We start from the raw sequence: 14,984 nt of genomic DNA, 5'->3' as shown, positions 1-14,984 counted from the left end.
GTATAGACCTATGCCAACAATGCAGAATGATGAACTCATCAAGTTCATGAAGGCACATTTTACGTGAACTTTAAAAAAAACACCATATTTTTTGGTTTTACTTTAAATGTTTCCGCCTGGTTTCGAACCGGGGACCTTTTGCGTGTGAGGCAAACGTGATAACCACTACACTACGAAAACTGCTTGGCAAACCTGTGAAGTTGCAACACACTTCACTGGTATAGACCTATGCCAACAGTGAAGAATGATGAAATCATCACCTTCATGAGGGCACATTTACATGCACTTTAAATAAAACACGATTTTTGTTGGTTTTACGTAAAATGTTTTCGCCCGGTTTCGAACCGGGAACCTTTCGCGTGTGAGGCGAACGTGATAACCACTACACTACGGAAACTGCTTGTCCTAAATGCTAAGTTGCAACACACTTCACTGGTATAGACCTATGCCCACAGTCAAGAATGATGAACTCATCAAGTTCATGAAGGCACATTTTACGTGCACTTTAAATAAAACACGATTTTTTTTGGTTTTACGTAAAATGTTTCCGCCCGGTTTCAAACCGGGGACCTTTCGCGTGTGAGGCGAACATGATAACCACTACACTACGGAAACTGCTTGGGAAACCTGTGAAGTTGCAACACACTTCACTGGTATAGACCTATGCCAACAGTGAAGAATGATGAATTCATCACCTTCATGAGGGCACATTTTACGTGCACTTTAAATAAAACACGATTTTTGTTGGTTTTAAGTACAATGTTTCCACCCGGTTTCGAACCGGGGACCTTTCGCGTGTGAGGCGAACATGATAACCATTACACTACGGAAACTGCTTGTCCTGAATGCTAAGTTGCAACACACTTCACTGGTATAGACCTATGCCAACAGTCAAGAATGATGAACTCATCAAGTTCATGAAGGCACATTTTACGTGCACTTTAAATAAAACACGGATTTTTTTGGTTTTACGTAAAATGTTTCCACCCGGTTTCGAACCGGGGACCTTTCGCGTGTTAGGCGAACGTGATAACCACTACACTACGGAAACTTCTTGCCAAACCTGTGAAGTTGCAAAACACTTCACTGGTATAGACCTATGCCAACAGTCAAGAATGATGAACTCATCAAGTTCACGAAGGCACATTTTACGTGCACTTTAAATAAAACACGGATTTTTTGGTTTTACGAAAAATGTTTCCGCCCGGTTTCAAACCGGGGACCATTCGCGTGTGAGGCGAACATGATAACCACTACACTACGGTAACTGCTTGTCCTAAATGCTAAGTTTCAACACACTTCACTGGTATAGACCTATGCCAACAGTGAAGAATGATGAATTCATCACCTTCATGAGGGCACATTTTACATGCACTTTAAATAAAACACGATTTTTGTTGGTTTTACGTAAAATGTTTCCGCCCGGTTTCGAACCGGGGACCTTTCGCGTGTGAGGCGAACGTGATAACCACTACACTACGGAAACTGCTTGTCCTAAATGCTAAGTTGCAACACACTTCACTGGTATAGACCTATGCCCACAGTCAAGAATGATGAACTCATCAAGTTCATGAAGGCACATTTTACGTGCACTTTAAATAAAACACGATTTTTTTTGGTTTTACGTAAAATGTTTCCGCCCGGTTTCAAACCGGGAACCTTTCGCGTGTGAGGCGAACATGATAACCACTACACTACGGAAACTGCTTGGCAAACCTGTGAAGTTGCAACACACTTCACTGGTATAGACCTATGCCAACAGTGAAGAATGATGAATTCATCACCTTCATGAGGGCACATTTTACTTGCACTTTAAATAAAACACGATTTTTGTTGGTTTTACGTAAAATGTTTCCGCCCGGTTTCGAACCTGGGGACCTTTCGCGTGTGAGGCGAACGTGATAACCACTACACTACGGAAACTGCTTGTCCTAAATGCTAAGTTGCAACACACTTCACTGGTATAAACCTATGCCAACAGTCAAGAATGATGAACTCATCAAGTTCATGAAGGCACATTTTACGTGCACTTTAAATAAAACACGATTTTTTTTGGCTTTACGTGAAATGTTTCCGCCCGGTTTCAAACCGGGCACCTTTCGTGTGTGAGGCGAACGTGATAACCACTACACTACGGAAACTGCTTGGCAAACCTGTGAAGTTGCAACACACTTCACTGGTATAGACCTATGCGAACAGTCAAGAATGATGAACTCATCAAGTTCACGAAGGCACATTTTACGTGCACTTTAAATAAAACACGATTTTTTTGGTTTTACGTTAAATGTTTCCGCCCGGTTTCGAACCAGGGATCTTTCGCGTGTTAGGCGAACGTGATAACCACTACACTACGGAAACTTCTTGTCAAACCTGTGAAGTTGCAAAACACTTCACTGGTATAGACCTATGCCAACAATGCACAACGATGAACTGATCAAGTTCATGAAGGCACATTTTACATTCACTTTAAATAAAACACGATTTTTTTGGTTTTACGTTAAATGTTTCCACCCGGTTTTGAACCGGGGACCTTTCGCGTGTAAAGCAAACGTGATAACCACTACACTACGGAAACTGCTTGGCAAACCTGTGAAGTTGCAACACACTTCACTGGTATAGACCTATGCCAACAGTGAAGAATGATGAATTCATCACCTTCATGAGGGCACATTTTACGTGAACTTTAAATAAAACACGATTTTTTTTGGTTTTACGTAAAATGTTTCCGCCCGGTTTCGAACCGGGGACCTTTCGCGTGTGAGGCGAACGTGATAACCACTACACTACGGAAACTGCTTGTCCTAAATGCTAAGTTGCAACACACTTCACTGGTATAGACCTATGCCCACAGTCAAGAATGATGAACTCATCAAGTTCATGAAGGCACATTTTACGTGCACTTTAAATAAAACACGATTTTTTTTGGTTTTACGTAAAATGTTTCCGCCCGGTTTCAAACCGGGGACCTTTCGCGTGTGAGGCGAACATGATAACCACTACACTACGGAAACTGCTTGGCAAACCTGTGAAGTTGCAACACACTTCACTGGTATAGACCTATGCCAACAGTGAAGAATGATGAATTCATCACCTTCATGAGGGCACATTTTACTTGCACTTTAAATAAAACACGATTTTTGTTGGTTTTACGTAAAATGTTTCCGCCCGGTTTCGAACCGGGGATCTTTCGCGTGTGAGGCGAACGTGATAACCACTACACTACGGAAACTGCTTGTCCTAAATGCTAAGTTGCAACACACTTCACTGGTATAAACCTATGCCAACAGTCAAGAATGATGAACTCATCAAGTTCATGAAGGCACATTTTACGTGCACTTTAAATAAAACACGATTTTTTTTGGCTTTACGTTAAATGTTTCCGCCCGGTTTCGAACCAGTGACCTTTCGCGTGTTAGGCGAACGTGATAACCACTACACTACGGAAACTTCTTGTCAAACCTGTGAAGTTGCAAAACACTTCACTGGTATAGACCTATGCCAACAATGCACAATGATGAACTGATCAAGTTCATGAAGGCACATTTTACATGCACTTTAAATAAAACACGATTTTTTTGGTTTTACGTTAAATGTTTCCACCCGGTTTTGAACCGGGGACCTTTCGCGTGTAAAGCAAACGTGATAACCACTACACTACGGAAACTGCTTGGCAAACCTGTGAAGTTGCAACACACTTCACTGGTATAGACCTATGCCAACAGTGAAGAATGATGAATTCATCACCTTCATGAGGGCACATTTTACGTGAACTTTAAATAAAACACGATTTTTTTTGGTTTTACGTAAAATGTTTCCGCCCGGTTTCGAACCGGGGACCTTTCTCGTGTGAGGCGAACGTGATAACCACTACACTACGGAAACTGCTTGTCCTACTTGCTAAGTTGCAACTCAGTTCACTGGCATAGACCTATGCCAACATTCAAGAATGATGAACTCATCAAGTTCATGAAGGCACATTTTACGTGCACTTTAAATAAAACACCAATTTCTTTAGTTTTACGTAAAATGTTTCCGCCCGGTTTCGAACCGGGGACCTTTCGCGTGTAAAGCGAACGTGATAACCACTACACTACGGAAACTGCTTGTCTTACTTGCTAAGTTGCAACACACTTCACTGGTATAGACCTATGCCAACAGTGAAGAATGATGAATTCATGACCTTCATGAGGGCACATTTTACGTGCACTCTAAATAAAACACGAGTTTTTGGGGTTTTACGTAAAATGTTTCCACCCAGTTTCACGTGTGAGGCGAACGTGATAACCACGACACTATGGAAACTGCTTGTCCTACTTGCTAAGTTGCAACTCAGTTCACTGGTATAGACCTATGCCAACATTCAAGAATGATGAACTCATCAAGTTCATGAAGGCACATTTTACGTGCACTTTAAATAAAACACGATTTTTTTTGGTTTTACGTAAAATGTTTCCGCCCGGTTTCAAACCGGGGACCTTTCGCGTGTGAGGCGAACATGATAACCACTACACTACCGAAACTGCTTGGCAAACCTGTGAAGTTGCAACACACTTCACTGGTATAGACCTATGCCAACAGTGAAGAATGATGAATTCATCACCTTCATGAGGGCACATTTTACGTGCACTTTAAATAAAACACGATTTTTTTTGGCTTTACGTGAAATGTTTCCGCCCGGTTTCAAACCGGGCACCTTTCGTGTGTGAGGCGAACGTGATAACCACTACACTACGGAAACTGCTTGGCAAACCTGTGAAGTTGCAACACACTTCACTGGTATAGACCTATGCCAACAGTCAAGAATGATGAACTCATCAAGTTCACGAAGGCACATTTTACGTGCACTTTAAATAAAACACGATTTTTTTGGTTTTACGTTAAATGTTTCCGCCCGGTTTCGAACCAGGGACCTTTCGCGTGTTAGGCGAACGTGATAACCACTACACTACGGAAACTTCTTGTCAAACCTGTGAAGTTGCAAAACACTTCACTGGTATAGACCTATGCCAACAATGCACAATGATGAACTGATCAAGTTCATGAAGGCACATTTTACATGCACTTTAAATAAAACACGATTTTTTTGGTTTTACGTTAAATGTTTCCACCCGGTTTTGAACCGGGGACCTTTCGCGTGTAAAGCAAACGTGATAACCACTACACTACGGAAACTGCTTGGCAAACCTGTGAAGTTGCAACACACTTCACTGGTATAGACCTATGCCAACAGTGAAGAATGATGAATTCATCACCTTCATGAGGGCACATTTTACGTGAACTTTAAATAAAACACGATTTTTTTTGGTTTTACGTAAAATGTTTCCGCCCGGTTTCGAACCGGGGACCTTTCGCGTGTGAGGCGAACGTGATAACCACTACACTACGGAAACTGCTTGTCCTAAATGCTAAGTTGCAACACACTTCACTGGTATAGACCTATGCCAACAGTCAAGAATGATGAACTCATCAAGTTCATGAAGGCACATTTTACGTGCACTTTAAATAAAACACGATTTTTTTTGGTTTCACGTAAAATGTTTCCGCCCGGTGTCGATCCGGGGACCTTTCGCGTGTGAGGCAAATGTGATAACCACTACACTACGGAAAATGCGTGTCCACCCTGTTAAGTTGCAACACACTTCACTGGTATAGACCTATGCCAACAATGCAGAATGATGAACTCATCAAGTTCATGAAGGCACATTTTACGTGAACTTTAAAAAGAACACGATTTTTTTTTGGTTTTACTTAAAATGCTTCCGCCGAGTTTCGAACCGGGGACCTTTCGCGTGTAAAGCGAACGTGATAACCACTACACTACGGAAACTGCTTGGCACACCTGTGAAGTTGCAAAACACTTCACTGGTATAGACCTATGCCAACAATGCAGAATGATGAACTCATCAAGTTCATGAAGGCACATTTTACGTGAACTTTAAAAAAAACACCATATTTTTTGGTTTTACTTTAAATGTTTCCGCCTGGTTTCGAACCGGGGACCTTTTGCGTGTGAGGCAAACGTGATAAACACTACACTACGGAAACTGCTTGGCAAACCTGTGAAGTTGCAACACACTTCACTGGTATAGACCTATTCCAACAGTGAAGAATGATGAAATCATCACCTTCATGAGGGCACATTTTACATGCACTTTAAATAAAACACGATTTTTGTTGGTTTTACGTAAAATGTTTCCACCCGGTTTCGAACCGGGAACCTTTCGCGTGTGAGGCGAACGTGATAACCACTACACTACGGAAACTGCTTGTCCTGAATGCTAAGTTGCAACACACTTCACTGGTATAGACCTATGCCAACAGTCAAGAATGATGAACTCATCAAGTTCATGAAGGCACATTTTACGTGCACTTTAAATAAAACACGGATTTTTTTGGTTTTACGTAAAATGTTTCCGCCCGGTTTCGAACCGGGGACCTTTCGCGTGTTAGGCGAACGTGATAACCACTACACTACGGAAACTTCTTGTCAAACCTGTGAAGTTGCAAAACACTTCACTGGTATAGACCTATGCCAACAGTCAAGAATGATGAACTCATCAAGTTCACGAAGGCACATTTTACGTGCACTTTAAATAAAACACGGATTTTTTTGGTTTTACGAAAAATGTTTCCGCCCGGTTTCAAACCGGGGACCATTCGCGTGTGAGGCGAACATGATAACCACTACACTACGGTAACTGCTTGTCCTAAATGCTAAGTTGCAACACACTTCACTGGTATAGACCTATGCCAACAGTGAAGAATGATGAATTCATCACCTTCATGAGGGCACATTTTACATGCACTTTAAATAAAACACGATTTTTGTTGGTTTTACGTAAAATGTTTCCGCCCGGTTTCGAACCGGGGACCTTTCGCGTGTGAGGCGAACGTGATAACCACTACACTACGGAAACTGCTTGTCCTAAATGCTAAGTTGCAACACACTTCACTGGTATAGACCTATGCCCACAGTCAAGAATGATGAACTCATCAAGTTCATGAAGGCACATTTTACGTGCACTTTAAATAAAACACGATTTTTTTTGGTTTTACGTAAAATGTTTCCGCCCGGTTTCAAACCGGGGACCTTTCGCGTGTGAGGCGAACATGATAACCACTACACTACGGAAACTGCTTGGCAAACCTGTGAAGTTGCAACACACTTCACTGGTATAGACCTATGCCAACAGTGAAGAATGATGAATTCATCACCTTCATGAGGGCACATTTTACTTGCACTTTAAATAAAACACGATTTTTGTTGGTTTTACGTAAAATGTTTCCGCCCGGTTTCGAACCGGGGACCTTTCGCGTGTGAGGCGAACGTGATAACCACTACACTACGGAAACTGCTTGTCCTAAATGCTAAGTTGCAACACACTTCACTGGTATAAACCTATGCCAACAGTCAAGAATGATGAACTCATCAAGTTCATGAAGGCACATTTTACGTGCACTTTAAATAAAACACGATTTTTTTTGGCCTAACGTGAAATGTTTCCGCCCGGTTTCAAACCGGGCACCTTTCGTGTGTGAGGCGAACGTGATAACCACTACACTACGGAAACTGCTTGGCAAACCTGTGAAGTTGCAACACACTTCACTGGTATAGACCTATGCCAACAGTCAAGAATGATGAACTCATCAAGTTCACGAAGGCACATTTTACGTGCACTTTAAATAAAACACGATTTTTTTGGTTTTACGTTAAATGTTTCCGCCCGGTTTCGAACCAGGGACCTTTCGCGTGTTAGGCGAACGTGATAACCACTACACTACGGAAACTTCTTGTCAAACCTGTGAAGTTGCAAAACACTTCACTGGTATAGACCTATGCCAACAATGCACAATGATGAACTGATCAAGTTCATGAAGGCACATTTTACATGCACTTTAAATAAAACACGATTTTTTTGGTTTTACATTAAATGTTTCCACCCGGTTTTGAACCGGGGACCTTTCGCGTGTAAAGCAAACGTGATAACCACTACACTACGGAAACTGCTTGGCAAACCTGTGAAGTTGCAACACACTTCACTGGTATAGACCTATGCCAACAGTGAAGAATGATGAATTCATCACCTTCATGAGGGCACATTTTACGTGAACTTTAAATAAAACACGATTTTTTTTGGTTTTACGTAAAATGCTTCCGCCCGGTTTCGAACCGGGGACCTTTCGCGTGTGAGGCGAACGTGATAACCACTACACTACGGAAACTGCTTGTCCTAAATGCTAAGTTGCAACACACTTCACTGGTATAGACCTATGCCCACAGTCAAGAATGATGAACTCATCAAGTTCATGAAGGCACATTTTACGTGCACTTTAAATAAAACACGATTTTTTTTGGTTTTACGTAAAATGTTTCCGCCCGGTTTCAAACCGGGGACCATTCGCGTGTGAGGCGAACATGATAACCACTACACTACGGAAACTGCTTGGCAAACCTGTGAAGTTGCAACACACTTCACTGGTATAGACCTATGTCAACAGTGAAGAATGATGAACTCATCAAGTTCATGAAGGCACATTTTACGTGCACTTTAAATAAAACACGATTTTTTTTGGTTTTACGTAAAATGTTTCCGCCCGGTTTCAAACCGGGGACCTTTCACGTGTGAGGCGAACATGATAACCACTACACTACGGAAACTGCTTGGCAAATCTGTGAAGTTGCAACACACTTCACTGGTATAGACCTATGCCAACAGTGAAGAATGATGAATTCATCACCTTCATGAGGGCACATTTTACTTGCACTTTAAATAAAACACGATTTTTGTTGGTTTTACGTAAAATGTTTCCGCCCGGTTTCGAACCGGGGACCTTTCGCGTGTGAGGCGAACGTGATAACCACTACACTACGGAAACTGCTTGTCCTAAATGCTAAGTTGCAACACACTTCACTGGTATAAACCTATGCCAACAGTCAAGAATGATGAACTCATCAAGTTCATGAAGGCACATTTTACGTGCACTTTAAATAAAACACGATTTTTTTTGGCTTTACGTGAAATGTTTCCGCCCGGTTTCAAACCGGGCACCTTTCGTGTGTGAGGCGAACGTGATAACCACTACACTACGAAAACTGCTTGGCAAACCTGTGAAGTTGCAACACACTTCACTGGTATAGACCTATGCCAACAGTCAAGAATGATGAACTCATCAAGTTCACGAAGGCACATTTTACGTGCACTTTAAATAAAACACGATTTTTTTGGTTTTACGTTAAATGTTTCCGCCCGGTTTCGAACCAGGGACTTTTCGCGTGTTAGGCGAACGTGATAACCACTACACTACGGAAACTTCTTGTCAAACCTGTGAAGTTGCAAAACACTTCACTGGTATAGACCTATGCCAACAATGCACAATGATGAACTGATCAAGTTCATGAAGGCACATTTTACATGCACTTTAAATAAAACACGATTTTTTTGGTTTTACGTTAAATGTTTCCGCCCGGTTTCGAACCGGGGACCTTTCGCGTGTGAGGCGAACGTGATAACCACTACACTACGGAAACTGCTTGTCCGACTTGCTAAGTTGCAACTCAGTTCACTGGTATAGACCTATGCCAACATTCAAGAATGATGAACTCATCAAGTTCATGAAGGCACATTTTACGTGCACTTTAAATAAAACACCAATTTCTTTGGTTTTACGTAAAATGTTTCCGCCCAGTTTCGAACCGGGGACCTTTCGCGTGTAAAGCGAACGTGATAACCACTACACTACGGAAACTGCTTGTCTTACTTGCTAAGTTGCAACACACTTCACTGGTATAGACCTATGCCAACAGTGAAGAATGATGAATTCATGACCTTCATGAGGGCACATTTTACGTGCACTCTAAATAAAACACGAGTTTTTGGGGTTTTACGTAAAATGTTTCCACCCAGTTTCACGTGTGAGGCGAACGTGATAACCACGACACTATGGAAACTGCTTGTCCTACTTGCTAAGTTGCAACTCAGTTCACTGGTATAGACCTATGCCAACATTCAAGAATGATGAACTCATCAAGTTCATGAAGGCACATTTTACGTGCACTTTAAATAAAACACGATTTTTTTTGGTTTTACGTAAAATGTTTCCGCCCGGTTTCGAACCGGGGACCTTTCGCGTGTTAGGCGAACGTGATAACCACTACACTACGGAAACTTCTTGTCAAACCTGTGAAGCTGCAAAACACTTCACTGGTATAGACCTATGCCAACAGTCAAGAATGATGAACTCATCAAGTTCACGAAGGCACATTTTACGTGCACTTTAAATAAAACACGGATTTTTTTGGTTTTACGAAAAATGTTTCCGCCCGGTTTCAAACCGGGGACCTTTCGCGTGTGAGGCGAACATGATAACCACTACACTACGGTAACTGCTTGTCCTAAATGCTAAGTTGCAACACACTTCACTGGTATAGACCTATGCCAACAGTGAAGAATGATGAATTCATCACCTTCATGAGGGTGCACATTTTACATGCACTTTAAATAAAACACGATTTTTGTTGGTTTTACGTAAAATGTTTCCGCCCGGTTTCGAACCGGGGACCTTTCGCGTGTGAGGCGAACGTGATAACCACTACACTACGGAAACTGCTTGTCCTAAATGCTAAATTGCAACACACTTCACTGGTATAGACCTATGCCCACAGTCAAGAATGATGAACTCATCAAGTTCATGAAGGCACATTTTACGTGCACTTTAAATAAAACACGATTTTTTTTGGTTTTACGTAAAATGTTTCCGCCCGGTTTCAAACCGGGGACCTTTCGCGTGTGAGGCGAACATGATAACCACTACACTACGGAAACTGCTTGGCAAACCTGTGAAGTTGCAACACACTTCACTGGTATAGACCTATGCCAACAGTGAAGAATGATGAATTCATCACCTTCATGAGGGCACATTTTACTTGCACTTTAAATAAAACACGATTTTTGTTGGTTTTACGTAAAATGTTTCCGCCCGGTTTCGAACCGGGGACCTTTCGCGTGTGAGGCGAACGTGATAACCACTACACTACGGAAACTGCTTGTCCTAAATGCTAAGTTGCAACACACTTCACTGGTATAGACCTATGCCAACAGTCAAGAATGATGAACTCATCAAGTTCATGAAGGCACATTTTACGTGCACTTTAAATAAAACACGATTTTTTTTGGTTTTACGTAAAATGTTTCCGCCCGGTTTCGAACCGGGGACCTTTCGCGTGTGAGGCGAACGTGATAACCACTACACTACGGAAACTGCTTGTCCTAAATGCTAAGTTGCAACACACTTCACTGGTATAGACCTATGCCAACAGTCAAGAATGATGAACTCATCAAGTTCATGAAGGCACATTTTACGTGCACTTTAAATAAAACACGATTTTTTTTGGTTTTACGTGAAATGTTTCCGCCCGGTTTCAAACCGGGCACCTTTCGTGTGTGAGGCGAACGTGATAACCACTACACTACGGAAACTGCTTGGCAAACCTGTGAAGTTGCAACACACTTCACTGGTATAGACCTATGCCAACAGTCAAGAATGATGAACTCATCAAGTTCACGAAGGCACATTTTACGTGCACTTTAAATAAAACACGATTTTTTTGGTTTTACGTTAAATGTTTCCGCCCGGTTTCGAACCGGGGACCTTTCGCGTGTTAGGCGAACGTGATAACCACTACACTACGGAAACTTCTTGTCAAACCTGTGAAGTTGCAAAACACTTCACTGGTATAGACCTATGCCAACAATGCACAATGATGAACTGATCAAGTTCATGAAGGCACATTTTACATGCACTTTAAATAAAACACGATTTTTTTGGTTTTACGTTAAATGTTTCCACCCGGTTTTGAACCGGGGACCTTTCGCGTGTAAAGCAAACGTGATAACCACTACACTACGGAAACTGCTTGGCAAACCTGTGAAGTTGCAACACACTTCACTGGTATAGACCTATGCCAACAGTGAAGAATGATGAATTCATCACCTTCACGAGGGCACATTTTACGTGAACTTTAAATAAAACACGATTTTTTTTGGTTTTACGTAAAATGTTTCCGCCCGGTTTCGAACCGGGGACCTTTCGCGTGTGAGGCGAACGTGATAACCACTACACTACGGAAACTGCTTGTCCTACTTGCTAAGTTGCAACTCAGTTCACTGGCATAGACCTATGCCAACATTCAAGAATGATGAACTCATCAAGTTCATGAAGGCACATTTTACGTGCACTTTAAATTAAACACCAATTTCTTTGGTTTTACGTAAAATGTTTCCGCCCGGTTTCGAACCGGGGACCTTTCGCGTGTAAAGCGAACGTGATAACCACTACACTACGGAAACTGCTTGTCTTACTTGCTAAGTTGCAACACATTTCACTGGTATAGACCTATGCCAACAGTGAAGAATGATGAGTTCATGACCTTCATGAGGGCACATTTTACGTGCACTCTAAATAAAACACGAGTTTTTGGGGTTTTACGTAAAATGTTTCCACACAGTTTCACGTGTGGTGCGAACGTGATAACCACTACACTATGGAAACTGCTTGTCCTACTTGCTAAGTTGCAACTCAGTTCACTGGTATAGACCTATGCCCACAGTCAAGAATGATGAACTCATCAAGTTCATGAAGGCACATTTTACGTGCACTTAAATAAAACACAGATTTTTTTGGTTTTACGTAAAATGTTTCAGCCCGGTTTCGAACCGGGGACCTTTCGCGTGTTAGGCGAACGTGATAACCACTACACTACGGAAACTTCTTGTCAAACCTGTGAAGTTGCAAAACACTTCACTGGTATAGACCTATGCCAACAGTCAAGAATGATGAACTCATCAAGTTCACGAAGGCACATTTTACGTGCACTTTAAATAAAACACGGATTTTTTTTGGTTTTACGAAAAATGTTTCCGCCCGGTTTCAAACCGGGGACCTTTCACGTGTGAGGCGAACATGATAACCACTACACTACGGTAACTGCTTGTCCTAAATGCTAAGTTGCAACACGCTTCACTGGTATAGACCTATGCCAACAGTGAAGAATGATGAATTCATCACCTTCATAAGGGCACATTTTACATGCACTTTAAATAAAACACGATTTTTGTTGGTTTTACGTAAAATGTTTCCACCCGGTTTCGAACCGGGGACCTTTCGCGTGTGAGGCAAACGTGATAACCACTACACTACGGAAACTGCTTGTCCTAAATGCTAAGTTGCAACACACTTCACTGGTATAGACCTATGCCCACAGTCAAGAATGATGAACTCATCAAGTTCATGAAGGCACATTTTACGTGCACTTTAAATAAAACACGATTTTTTTTGGTTTTACGTAAAATGTTTCCGCCCAGTTTCGAACCAGGGACCTTTCGCGTGTTAGGCGAACGTGATAACCACTACACTACGGAAACTTCTTGTCAAACCTGTGAAGTTGCAACACACTTCACTGGTATAGACCTATTCCAACAGTAAAGAATGATGAATTCATCACCTTCATGAGGGCACATTTTACATGAACTTTAAATAAAACACGATTTTTGTTGGTTTTTCGTAAAATGTTTCCGCCCGGTTTTGAACCGGGGACCTTTTGCGTGTGAGGCGAACGTGATAACCACTACACTACGGAAACTGCTTGTCCTAAATGCAAAGTTGCAACACACTTCACTGGTATAGACCTATGCCCACAGTCAAGAATGATGAACTCATCGAGTTCATGAAGGCACATTTTACGTGCACTTTAAATAAAACACGATTTTTTTTGGTTTTACGTAAAATGTTTCCGCCCGGTTTCAAACCGGGGACCTTTCGCGTGTTAGGCGAACGTGATAACCACTACACTACGGAAACTTCTTGTCGAACCTGTGAAGTTGCAAAACACTTCACTGGTATAGACCTATGCCAACAGTCAAGAATGATGAACTCATCAAGTTCACGAAGGCACATTTTACGTGCACTTTAAATAAAACACGGATTTTTTTGGTTTTACGAAAAATGTTTCCGCCCGGTTTCAAACCGGGGACCTTTCGCGTGTGAGGCGAACATGATAACCACTACACTACGGTAACTGCTTGTCCTAAATGCTAAGTTGCAACACACTTCACTGGTATAGACCTATGCCCACAGTCAAGAATGATGAACTCATCAAGTTCATGAAGGCACATTTTACGTGCACTTTAAATAAAACACGATTTTTTTTGGTTTTACGTAAAATGTTTCCGCCCGGTTTCAAACCGGGGACCTTTCGCGTGTGAGGCGAACATGATAACCACTACACTACGGAAACTGCTTGGCAAACCTGTGAAGTTGCAACACACTTCACTGGTATAGACCTATGCCAACAGTGAAGAATGACGAATTCATCACCTTCATGAGGGCACATTTTACATGCACTTTAAATAAAACACGATTTTTGTTGGTTTTACCTACAATGTTTCCACCCGGTTTCGAACCGGGGACCTTTCGCGTGTGAGGCGAACGTGATAACCACTACACTACAGAAACTGCTTGTCCTGAATGCTAAGTTGCCACACACTTCACTGGTATAGACCTATGCCAACAGTCAAGAATGATGAACTCATCAAGTTCATGAAGGCACATTTTACGTGCACTTTAAATAAAACAAGGATTTTTTTGGTTTTACGTAAAATGTTTCCGCCCGGTTTCGAACCGGGGACCTTTCGCGTGTTAGGCGAACGTGATAACCACTACACTACTGAAACTTCTTGTCAAACCTGTGAAGTTGCAAAACACTTCACTGGTATAGACCTATGCCAACAGTCAAGAATGATGAACTCATCAAGTTCACGAAGGCACATTTTACGTGCACTTTAAATAAAACACGGATTTTTTTGGTTTTACGAAAAATGTTTCCGCCCGGTTTCAAACCGGGGACCTTTCGCGTGTGAGGCGAACATGATAACCACTACACTACGGTAACTGCTTGTCCTAAATGCTAAGTTGCAACACACTTCACT

The 14,984-nt window shown here is 41.9% G+C and overlaps 54 non-coding genes across 54 annotated transcripts; all 54 read right to left on the bottom strand.

The window, feature by feature from the left end:
- Window positions 1–107: 107 nt before the first annotated feature.
- Window positions 108–180, bottom strand: TRNAV-CAC (transfer RNA valine (anticodon CAC)). Its single transcript has one exon. It is a non-coding gene; the product is annotated as a tRNA-Val (tRNA).
- Window positions 181–324: 144 nt separating this feature from the next.
- On the bottom strand, window positions 325–397 carry TRNAV-CAC (transfer RNA valine (anticodon CAC)). The gene has a single exon. It is a non-coding gene; the product is annotated as a tRNA-Val (tRNA).
- A 145-nt stretch (window positions 398–542) lies between these two features.
- On the bottom strand, window positions 543–615 carry TRNAV-CAC (transfer RNA valine (anticodon CAC)). The gene has a single exon. It is a non-coding gene; the product is annotated as a tRNA-Val (tRNA).
- A 145-nt stretch (window positions 616–760) lies between these two features.
- TRNAV-CAC (transfer RNA valine (anticodon CAC)) lies at window positions 761–833 on the bottom strand. The gene has a single exon. It is a non-coding gene; the product is annotated as a tRNA-Val (tRNA).
- Window positions 834–978: 145 nt separating this feature from the next.
- On the bottom strand, window positions 979–1,051 carry TRNAV-AAC (transfer RNA valine (anticodon AAC)). The gene has a single exon. It is a non-coding gene; the product is annotated as a tRNA-Val (tRNA).
- Window positions 1,052–1,413: 362 nt separating this feature from the next.
- Window positions 1,414–1,486, bottom strand: TRNAV-CAC (transfer RNA valine (anticodon CAC)). The gene has a single exon. It is a non-coding gene; the product is annotated as a tRNA-Val (tRNA).
- A 145-nt stretch (window positions 1,487–1,631) lies between these two features.
- TRNAV-CAC (transfer RNA valine (anticodon CAC)) lies at window positions 1,632–1,704 on the bottom strand. Its single transcript has one exon. It is a non-coding gene; the product is annotated as a tRNA-Val (tRNA).
- Window positions 1,705–1,849: 145 nt separating this feature from the next.
- Window positions 1,850–1,923, bottom strand: TRNAV-CAC (transfer RNA valine (anticodon CAC)). The gene has a single exon. It is a non-coding gene; the product is annotated as a tRNA-Val (tRNA).
- Window positions 1,924–2,285: 362 nt separating this feature from the next.
- TRNAV-AAC (transfer RNA valine (anticodon AAC)) lies at window positions 2,286–2,358 on the bottom strand. The gene has a single exon. It is a non-coding gene; the product is annotated as a tRNA-Val (tRNA).
- A 144-nt stretch (window positions 2,359–2,502) lies between these two features.
- On the bottom strand, window positions 2,503–2,575 carry TRNAV-UAC (transfer RNA valine (anticodon UAC)). Its single transcript has one exon. It is a non-coding gene; the product is annotated as a tRNA-Val (tRNA).
- A 145-nt stretch (window positions 2,576–2,720) lies between these two features.
- Window positions 2,721–2,793, bottom strand: TRNAV-CAC (transfer RNA valine (anticodon CAC)). Its single transcript has one exon. It is a non-coding gene; the product is annotated as a tRNA-Val (tRNA).
- Window positions 2,794–2,938: 145 nt separating this feature from the next.
- TRNAV-CAC (transfer RNA valine (anticodon CAC)) lies at window positions 2,939–3,011 on the bottom strand. Its single transcript has one exon. It is a non-coding gene; the product is annotated as a tRNA-Val (tRNA).
- Window positions 3,012–3,156: 145 nt separating this feature from the next.
- Window positions 3,157–3,229, bottom strand: TRNAV-CAC (transfer RNA valine (anticodon CAC)). Its single transcript has one exon. It is a non-coding gene; the product is annotated as a tRNA-Val (tRNA).
- Window positions 3,230–3,374: 145 nt separating this feature from the next.
- On the bottom strand, window positions 3,375–3,447 carry TRNAV-AAC (transfer RNA valine (anticodon AAC)). Its single transcript has one exon. It is a non-coding gene; the product is annotated as a tRNA-Val (tRNA).
- Window positions 3,448–3,591: 144 nt separating this feature from the next.
- On the bottom strand, window positions 3,592–3,664 carry TRNAV-UAC (transfer RNA valine (anticodon UAC)). Its single transcript has one exon. It is a non-coding gene; the product is annotated as a tRNA-Val (tRNA).
- A 145-nt stretch (window positions 3,665–3,809) lies between these two features.
- TRNAV-CAC (transfer RNA valine (anticodon CAC)) lies at window positions 3,810–3,882 on the bottom strand. The gene has a single exon. It is a non-coding gene; the product is annotated as a tRNA-Val (tRNA).
- A 145-nt stretch (window positions 3,883–4,027) lies between these two features.
- On the bottom strand, window positions 4,028–4,100 carry TRNAV-UAC (transfer RNA valine (anticodon UAC)). Its single transcript has one exon. It is a non-coding gene; the product is annotated as a tRNA-Val (tRNA).
- Window positions 4,101–4,447: 347 nt separating this feature from the next.
- TRNAV-CAC (transfer RNA valine (anticodon CAC)) lies at window positions 4,448–4,520 on the bottom strand. The gene has a single exon. It is a non-coding gene; the product is annotated as a tRNA-Val (tRNA).
- Window positions 4,521–4,882: 362 nt separating this feature from the next.
- TRNAV-AAC (transfer RNA valine (anticodon AAC)) lies at window positions 4,883–4,955 on the bottom strand. The gene has a single exon. It is a non-coding gene; the product is annotated as a tRNA-Val (tRNA).
- A 144-nt stretch (window positions 4,956–5,099) lies between these two features.
- On the bottom strand, window positions 5,100–5,172 carry TRNAV-UAC (transfer RNA valine (anticodon UAC)). The gene has a single exon. It is a non-coding gene; the product is annotated as a tRNA-Val (tRNA).
- Window positions 5,173–5,317: 145 nt separating this feature from the next.
- On the bottom strand, window positions 5,318–5,390 carry TRNAV-CAC (transfer RNA valine (anticodon CAC)). Its single transcript has one exon. It is a non-coding gene; the product is annotated as a tRNA-Val (tRNA).
- Window positions 5,391–5,754: 364 nt separating this feature from the next.
- On the bottom strand, window positions 5,755–5,827 carry TRNAV-UAC (transfer RNA valine (anticodon UAC)). Its single transcript has one exon. It is a non-coding gene; the product is annotated as a tRNA-Val (tRNA).
- A 145-nt stretch (window positions 5,828–5,972) lies between these two features.
- TRNAV-CAC (transfer RNA valine (anticodon CAC)) lies at window positions 5,973–6,045 on the bottom strand. Its single transcript has one exon. It is a non-coding gene; the product is annotated as a tRNA-Val (tRNA).
- Window positions 6,046–6,190: 145 nt separating this feature from the next.
- On the bottom strand, window positions 6,191–6,263 carry TRNAV-CAC (transfer RNA valine (anticodon CAC)). The gene has a single exon. It is a non-coding gene; the product is annotated as a tRNA-Val (tRNA).
- A 145-nt stretch (window positions 6,264–6,408) lies between these two features.
- On the bottom strand, window positions 6,409–6,481 carry TRNAV-AAC (transfer RNA valine (anticodon AAC)). The gene has a single exon. It is a non-coding gene; the product is annotated as a tRNA-Val (tRNA).
- Window positions 6,482–6,844: 363 nt separating this feature from the next.
- Window positions 6,845–6,917, bottom strand: TRNAV-CAC (transfer RNA valine (anticodon CAC)). The gene has a single exon. It is a non-coding gene; the product is annotated as a tRNA-Val (tRNA).
- A 145-nt stretch (window positions 6,918–7,062) lies between these two features.
- Window positions 7,063–7,135, bottom strand: TRNAV-CAC (transfer RNA valine (anticodon CAC)). The gene has a single exon. It is a non-coding gene; the product is annotated as a tRNA-Val (tRNA).
- Window positions 7,136–7,280: 145 nt separating this feature from the next.
- On the bottom strand, window positions 7,281–7,353 carry TRNAV-CAC (transfer RNA valine (anticodon CAC)). Its single transcript has one exon. It is a non-coding gene; the product is annotated as a tRNA-Val (tRNA).
- A 362-nt stretch (window positions 7,354–7,715) lies between these two features.
- Window positions 7,716–7,788, bottom strand: TRNAV-AAC (transfer RNA valine (anticodon AAC)). Its single transcript has one exon. It is a non-coding gene; the product is annotated as a tRNA-Val (tRNA).
- Window positions 7,789–7,932: 144 nt separating this feature from the next.
- Window positions 7,933–8,005, bottom strand: TRNAV-UAC (transfer RNA valine (anticodon UAC)). Its single transcript has one exon. It is a non-coding gene; the product is annotated as a tRNA-Val (tRNA).
- Window positions 8,006–8,150: 145 nt separating this feature from the next.
- TRNAV-CAC (transfer RNA valine (anticodon CAC)) lies at window positions 8,151–8,223 on the bottom strand. The gene has a single exon. It is a non-coding gene; the product is annotated as a tRNA-Val (tRNA).
- Window positions 8,224–8,368: 145 nt separating this feature from the next.
- Window positions 8,369–8,441, bottom strand: TRNAV-CAC (transfer RNA valine (anticodon CAC)). Its single transcript has one exon. It is a non-coding gene; the product is annotated as a tRNA-Val (tRNA).
- Window positions 8,442–8,586: 145 nt separating this feature from the next.
- On the bottom strand, window positions 8,587–8,659 carry TRNAV-CAC (transfer RNA valine (anticodon CAC)). Its single transcript has one exon. It is a non-coding gene; the product is annotated as a tRNA-Val (tRNA).
- A 145-nt stretch (window positions 8,660–8,804) lies between these two features.
- On the bottom strand, window positions 8,805–8,877 carry TRNAV-CAC (transfer RNA valine (anticodon CAC)). Its single transcript has one exon. It is a non-coding gene; the product is annotated as a tRNA-Val (tRNA).
- Window positions 8,878–9,239: 362 nt separating this feature from the next.
- On the bottom strand, window positions 9,240–9,312 carry TRNAV-AAC (transfer RNA valine (anticodon AAC)). Its single transcript has one exon. It is a non-coding gene; the product is annotated as a tRNA-Val (tRNA).
- A 144-nt stretch (window positions 9,313–9,456) lies between these two features.
- TRNAV-CAC (transfer RNA valine (anticodon CAC)) lies at window positions 9,457–9,529 on the bottom strand. The gene has a single exon. It is a non-coding gene; the product is annotated as a tRNA-Val (tRNA).
- A 145-nt stretch (window positions 9,530–9,674) lies between these two features.
- Window positions 9,675–9,747, bottom strand: TRNAV-UAC (transfer RNA valine (anticodon UAC)). Its single transcript has one exon. It is a non-coding gene; the product is annotated as a tRNA-Val (tRNA).
- A 347-nt stretch (window positions 9,748–10,094) lies between these two features.
- Window positions 10,095–10,167, bottom strand: TRNAV-AAC (transfer RNA valine (anticodon AAC)). Its single transcript has one exon. It is a non-coding gene; the product is annotated as a tRNA-Val (tRNA).
- A 365-nt stretch (window positions 10,168–10,532) lies between these two features.
- On the bottom strand, window positions 10,533–10,605 carry TRNAV-CAC (transfer RNA valine (anticodon CAC)). The gene has a single exon. It is a non-coding gene; the product is annotated as a tRNA-Val (tRNA).
- A 145-nt stretch (window positions 10,606–10,750) lies between these two features.
- TRNAV-CAC (transfer RNA valine (anticodon CAC)) lies at window positions 10,751–10,823 on the bottom strand. The gene has a single exon. It is a non-coding gene; the product is annotated as a tRNA-Val (tRNA).
- Window positions 10,824–10,968: 145 nt separating this feature from the next.
- On the bottom strand, window positions 10,969–11,041 carry TRNAV-CAC (transfer RNA valine (anticodon CAC)). The gene has a single exon. It is a non-coding gene; the product is annotated as a tRNA-Val (tRNA).
- A 145-nt stretch (window positions 11,042–11,186) lies between these two features.
- On the bottom strand, window positions 11,187–11,259 carry TRNAV-CAC (transfer RNA valine (anticodon CAC)). The gene has a single exon. It is a non-coding gene; the product is annotated as a tRNA-Val (tRNA).
- A 362-nt stretch (window positions 11,260–11,621) lies between these two features.
- On the bottom strand, window positions 11,622–11,694 carry TRNAV-AAC (transfer RNA valine (anticodon AAC)). The gene has a single exon. It is a non-coding gene; the product is annotated as a tRNA-Val (tRNA).
- Window positions 11,695–11,838: 144 nt separating this feature from the next.
- On the bottom strand, window positions 11,839–11,911 carry TRNAV-UAC (transfer RNA valine (anticodon UAC)). The gene has a single exon. It is a non-coding gene; the product is annotated as a tRNA-Val (tRNA).
- Window positions 11,912–12,056: 145 nt separating this feature from the next.
- TRNAV-CAC (transfer RNA valine (anticodon CAC)) lies at window positions 12,057–12,129 on the bottom strand. Its single transcript has one exon. It is a non-coding gene; the product is annotated as a tRNA-Val (tRNA).
- A 145-nt stretch (window positions 12,130–12,274) lies between these two features.
- TRNAV-UAC (transfer RNA valine (anticodon UAC)) lies at window positions 12,275–12,347 on the bottom strand. The gene has a single exon. It is a non-coding gene; the product is annotated as a tRNA-Val (tRNA).
- Window positions 12,348–12,693: 346 nt separating this feature from the next.
- TRNAV-AAC (transfer RNA valine (anticodon AAC)) lies at window positions 12,694–12,766 on the bottom strand. Its single transcript has one exon. It is a non-coding gene; the product is annotated as a tRNA-Val (tRNA).
- Window positions 12,767–13,130: 364 nt separating this feature from the next.
- On the bottom strand, window positions 13,131–13,203 carry TRNAV-CAC (transfer RNA valine (anticodon CAC)). Its single transcript has one exon. It is a non-coding gene; the product is annotated as a tRNA-Val (tRNA).
- Window positions 13,204–13,348: 145 nt separating this feature from the next.
- On the bottom strand, window positions 13,349–13,421 carry TRNAV-AAC (transfer RNA valine (anticodon AAC)). Its single transcript has one exon. It is a non-coding gene; the product is annotated as a tRNA-Val (tRNA).
- Window positions 13,422–13,566: 145 nt separating this feature from the next.
- On the bottom strand, window positions 13,567–13,639 carry TRNAV-CAC (transfer RNA valine (anticodon CAC)). Its single transcript has one exon. It is a non-coding gene; the product is annotated as a tRNA-Val (tRNA).
- A 145-nt stretch (window positions 13,640–13,784) lies between these two features.
- TRNAV-AAC (transfer RNA valine (anticodon AAC)) lies at window positions 13,785–13,857 on the bottom strand. The gene has a single exon. It is a non-coding gene; the product is annotated as a tRNA-Val (tRNA).
- A 363-nt stretch (window positions 13,858–14,220) lies between these two features.
- TRNAV-CAC (transfer RNA valine (anticodon CAC)) lies at window positions 14,221–14,293 on the bottom strand. Its single transcript has one exon. It is a non-coding gene; the product is annotated as a tRNA-Val (tRNA).
- Window positions 14,294–14,438: 145 nt separating this feature from the next.
- On the bottom strand, window positions 14,439–14,511 carry TRNAV-CAC (transfer RNA valine (anticodon CAC)). Its single transcript has one exon. It is a non-coding gene; the product is annotated as a tRNA-Val (tRNA).
- Window positions 14,512–14,656: 145 nt separating this feature from the next.
- Window positions 14,657–14,729, bottom strand: TRNAV-AAC (transfer RNA valine (anticodon AAC)). The gene has a single exon. It is a non-coding gene; the product is annotated as a tRNA-Val (tRNA).
- Window positions 14,730–14,984: the final 255 nt, after the last annotated feature.

The sequence above is a fragment of the Lampetra planeri genome, chromosome 35, assembly GCF_965212315.1.
Source record: "Lampetra planeri chromosome 35, kcLamPlan1.2.h2, whole genome shotgun sequence".
Taxonomy (NCBI): domain Eukaryota; kingdom Metazoa; phylum Chordata; class Hyperoartia; order Petromyzontiformes; family Petromyzontidae; genus Lampetra; species Lampetra planeri.
Note: the sequence above shows the minus strand (reverse complement) of the source record. Positions and strands in the feature narration are given on the sequence as shown.